Here is a 5,753-nt window from a genome sequence, read left to right as displayed (position 1 = left end):
TCAAGCATTATAAATTACGAGCAAGATTAACCATTTACTATAGTAGTATATTTTAGTTAAATCCTAAGGTGTAGAAATTATATCTTGCACCATTAGTCTTATTCCTTTTGCAACGAATCGTTGTAAATGGTTAAATTCATGAAAGGGTTCTTTTGATGCTCAAATTACTAGGAAGTTATCTTGATTATTTGCACATCTTAGCAAGGCAAGTGTTGTTAGTTGGCATGAGCTCATCTTTAAGGACAACGGAAGTTAAATTAAACTGTATTGACTGGGAAGTAAATTGTCACAAGGATAGAAAAACCGTGACGAGACGATTAATATTACCTTCCAAAAGATAACTGAACCAATCTAAACATTGAAACATTCATACCCTAAACACTTGACTACTGTCCTTACTGTAGGGACAATCAAATCGTAAAGATAAGGAACTAGGGTTTGTCCCTAAGGTTCTTAAAAGAAGAAACCCTAGGCCTGACATACATCAGCTTAAAGAATCTAAACAGATTATTCCATCGCAGGACTTGCGCAACAAGTATGAAATCATTTAGTCTTGTGATTGATTCACAAGGAGAAAGGGGTAAAAGAAGGGTAAAAACCCTCATCAAGGACGGCAGATCCCTACGCAGGTTATCTTGCAAAAAGACGTATTTTTGGATATCCTTCTAAATAAGGAAAGTTGTAAACCAGAAACTAGCATATCTAAGGCACCTTAGGGTTAACCAAGTTGGGTATGCCCTACACCGGAATGTAAGAGATCTTGCCAAGTTACAAGACACTTTGGGAACAAGTGCTGATACACTCAAAAAGGAAAGAACACTTCCTTAGCAGTTTGCCAAACAACTCAGTTGATTAACGAAAATGTTTGTGCTTGCTAGAGATTTTAGAGTTCTGTTTGAAATATGAATTACAAATTAAATGAGTACCTATACTTTAGGTTAAAGGCCTGAAGGGAGAGGCAGCTTCAGTTACCCCCGACTGCCTGCCTGACCCTAACCAAGGGGGTTGTTGACCGCGTCGGGAACGTGGACCGAACCCGCCGCGAGAGGTCTCTCCGTTGAGTTCTACTTGGAGCAGGAGGACGCTTGGGTGCCAGGGGGGGCTCTGGCTGTAAACCCCTCGCCTTCCGGGTCCTGCACAAGAGGCTAACGTGACTCGAGATTGGATCTCGAGGCCCGCATACTAGTTGACGGGAGGAAGCTTGGAATAGTGATCCCTGGAGATTACTGGATAGCCTTTGGGCAGATTATGAACAAGCCTATGGGCGAAACTCCTTGTATTTCAAAGATAAAATGATGAAATGTTAAAAGAACTTGATATTGTTTTTCTATGTCACATTATAAGATTACGTGAAGGAACCAGTGCTTAACAAGGTTAATTAAAGAAGCTGATTGTTATATGTTAAATTAATGTGTTAGATAATTACATAACTAAAACAAACCGAGGAAAGTGCGGAGGATGGGCCATGGGTCCGTCCTACGGTTGGGTGGTCCCGATTAGCCGGGAACTTTTCTCAAAAATCTCGAAAAACAGCGGAATGATCATCATCATCAAAACGAATAACGAGAACGATGACCTAAAGTTACGTCTTACCCGATTTACGCTGTTTTAGGGGAACGGAATGGGACTATGCCTTATGGCAGAGAGGTTGAGCTTTGCATCCCTCTCGTTTCCCATTCTCCTTGAACCAAGTGCAGCGTGAATCCGCTTCGAACCTAGCGTTTCTGCGTAAAGTAGTTCACTCAGGTCTGACGCTAGTTGTTGTTAGCTAATGACCCATTAGGAAAACCCTAATTCCGGTCGATCCTAAGTGGGAACGGCCAGGATACTTCCGCTACGTGGCAGACACGGGAAGAACTAGATCGCAAAACCCGTAACATTCCATGGGAGTTCCGGGCAGAGCTTTCTAGACATCCTTTCCGATGGACTGCTAAGACGTGTCCTGGATGATACTAGGGGACACGTTACATTAGTTATGTTATATGCAGTTGGAATATCCATCTTCTAACATACTTTCTTTCTCATTGCACATAAGGTTTCTAGTTTCTACTTCACATTGGAAGAAATTTTAACCTAGTCAATGACTAGTTGTTCCACTATATTCAAAAAGAGTGTCTCACTAAGTTATTGTATACACGTATAATTACAAGGGATATTCATTGAAGTTAAAGATAGACCTTCAAATGCAAACAAGCCTAGTAAGCAATTATGAAAGAAAAAATTAATGGCATAATTAGTGGCATCTACCTTTTGCTAATATAATGACATATTGTTAACCCTCAAATGAACAAGGTGGAAAATCGAGAAAATCTGAAGCAAAAGACAGAGCCAAGGAAAAAGCGGAATGGAGAATGAAGGCATGCCAATAAAAATTGGGAAACACACAAAGTGTGAAAAAGTCCTAAATCAAGGAGAGGCACTCAAGAAAAGGCACAAGTCAATACTTTTTTAAAGGAGGGCAAGGGGCAACATGTTTTATTTTAGGAGCACCCGACTATGACCTATGCAAATTGGGCTCCAAGCTTGGAGAGACCTGCCCATCAAAACCGCTAGGGTCAATGGCACTCTAGCTAACGGAATGAAAGTAAGGCCATTTGGAGTCTCAAAAAATTGGCCAGTGAAGATTGCAGGTGTCCAGTTCTATGTAAGCTTCATTGTCATGAAGGGAGATGACTATGACATTCTATTAGGATGACCTTGGATGAGGAACGCTCGAGTCATGGAAGACTGGGGCAATGGTCTAATATTCCTAGAGAATCGAATGGAAGCGGTAAAGGTTGAGATGGACACTTGGGAGACAACCCCCATCAACTTGGGTGCCATCCCAACCATGCTCAAGGGTGACACACCAATAAGGGAGTCTCATGGACCCTTGACCAAATACATTTCTTGCCTTGACGATGAGATAAATTAGATGCACACACTAGTAATCACTGATCTTCCATTCTCCAACGAAGAGGAGACATACAAACAGGTTACAAAAACTGCAAGTGTCTCAAGGAAGGAGCCCGTAGTGACCCTCTGTTACGATGGCCAAGAGCTCAAGCAATCAACCTAGACCTATCCCTTCCCATGTTCCTAGCAACAAGCTAGAACTGCACGAGACCCTTGAGTATCTAACGGGCAAGTTAAGTGGCAATCCCGCTGCTAATCTCAAGCTCCTCAAAGACCTCATGAATGCTCCTAAGTGGAGATGGACTAAGCTGCATAACTTGAACCTAATGTACAATTGGGCCTTAGTTACTGACGAAGGACATGCCAAAGACAAGAGTCCAAGGGATAGAGAGAAAAAAGGAGAAGCCAACTCTGATGATGAGTACAAGGACTGCTACTCTAGCAGTGAGGAGACTAGGGAGGAGGTAGACACCATAGAATCCGACAGTGAAGGTGAGGGCATAGGCTTCTTTAATGGCAGTTGCATAAAGAAGTATTATCCTCTCACACATCCACGGCATAAGCCCCCTATGCTGGAAGCCCCTGTCAATGTCCGAGTAGCCACCATCACCGAAATAGAGGATGAGGATGAAGAGATGGTAGCACTAGCATACCTACGCATCACGACCACCACTCGGCACACGCATGCTTTTAATGTCTCGATTGACGAGGGATCTGACTTCAATGTCTTGACCTACGCTCATTGGACCCTCATTAGTCAGCCACAATTACAACCCACCAATGCTAAACTCAGCCCATTCTTTTGGGGGCAAGTCATATGCACTCCTAGGTAAGTGCAAGATTGTAGTCTCTATTGAGTTTTAGATCCTACCAGTCATCTTCTAGGTATTGCCAAATAGGAAGGATGCACATCAAGAAACACTATTAGGATGCACTTTCAAGAAGTAAGCACACTGCAACATGGACTACAATCTGCAACAAATTCACCTTTCTATTGGCAATGTTCGAATTGTGATAGCTTCTAGCAAGGGTAGCAAGGCTCCACCAAAGCTTGCTATGCCACGGATAGAGCCACCCACAGTACCAAGCCTAGGGAGGGGGGTCGTGAGTTATCACAACCCACCCTAACCACAAAACCACCGCCAACTAAGGCCATTCCCAAGGCTACAGATCCCACACTTAAATGGGTGCCAAGGCACCAAAAATAGCATATGCACAACAAGCAAACACAACCCTGTAGGGCCAACAACTATCATTGGAAACCTAAGTGATTGAGCTAATTCTATCGGCATAGATGCACAATCAAGCCGCAATGGATTCCCAAAGATCTGTTGTGCGAGCCCAAGGATACTACCAAGGCAACGCCTGGATATGGGTACCCAAGATGAGAGGTCCTAAAAGCATAGTCCAACCATGACCATCGATTGTTGCCACCCCATATCCAAGAAGCCCCACCCTTGCTAAGGCAAAAAACACGCAAGAAACTTGAGCTACGAAGCCCACATAACCCGTGACAGGTGCGGTAAAAAAGAACCAACCAATATATCAACCGAAATAGCAACCCAATATCCTAGAATCATCCAAGTCCACAAAACTTGGCACCCCAGTGGCTGCGCAAGAGGGAAGCAATGCACCATTCATGCCATTGGAGCCATCCTTAGTATCCCAAAGCAGCACTAGACACGTGGATCAAATTATAGAGTTATCCTTAGATCCAGAGTTGCCTAGTTTGCCACCCCTCTAACCATTGCTGTCGAGCTCAATTCCACCCCAACCACCAATAGGTGTCTGAGGCCTTCCTACAAGTGACATTCATTTCTATCGGTTGCTAAGGATCTTGCTAGGAATATGGGAGGCTTGGTGACTTGCATCAAGCTCTTGGATGACACCTTTACCAAGTTCGCCAGGAGCTACAAAAGACTTAACCTCAGCTTGCTTAATGAACCCCTTGCATCTGAGGGGTTTGTTCCTTGTCCTGCACTTGGGAAGAATACGAGTTTATAACCGTAACATCCCCCAAATTCTCAAAGGAGTTGATCGATAATGGTGAAATCTCAAAAGAGCATGCATTCATCAAATGATTGATAACATCCTACCACATGCCCCAAAGGCCTACGTCAACTATTGAGATTGAGAAACTTTCTTGCTTAGGTGACTCTAACTCCTCATTCCTACAAAAATGGGTAACCTACAACTCCAATGGGAGAAGCGAGGTTGCCAAATAATGACTAATATTGAGCAGCAATGCACCATCAAGACAACTGAGTATGACCCGACTTACATAGCACCAACCTCGTTTTGGGTCTTGGACACCACTTGCTCCAAACACCTAGACAACCAGGTCTTGGCCCGTCCTTACATTGATCGTATCCTTACTCAAGAAGAGCTACATGTGGCTAGCCGCATCAACTTGGGTGACTTTCTAACCAATATCTTGACCTACATTACCCAAGTATGAATTAGCCCTTGTAATCTCGATCCTCATGCCCAATTTGAATATAATCTTGATTTCTATAATTGGCTGATGCCCAAGTAAATGGCACCCTACGATGCTCAAATGTCTTGGCTCTCCCATGTCCAATCCTAGGAGGATCCTTCTTATGGGAGAGGGGGTAAACATAAAGAAAGGTGAAATCAAGGAAAAGTGTCATAAGATCTTGCAAATGAATAGAACTGCTCAAGGGGAAATTCCTTTTGTTGCTTAAAGCATGTTCTTATTGCCATAAAAGCATGATCTATTTCTATTTATTTTCCAAGATAATGTCTTAGGAATACTAATAGTGAACCATGATATGTGGCAGGAACCTAAAATGGTAGGGCAAGATAAAGGCAACAAGCTTCCATTCACAGAGGAAGAG

Source organism: Lygodium microphyllum, chromosome 3, assembly GCF_053477565.2.
Source record: "Lygodium microphyllum isolate KBCC chromosome 3, Lygodium_microphyllum_v1.1.10, whole genome shotgun sequence".
Classification (NCBI taxonomy): Eukaryota; Viridiplantae; Streptophyta; class Polypodiopsida; order Schizaeales; family Lygodiaceae; genus Lygodium; species Lygodium microphyllum.
The sequence above is the reverse complement of the archived record's forward strand: the minus strand, read 5'-3'. Positions refer to the sequence as shown.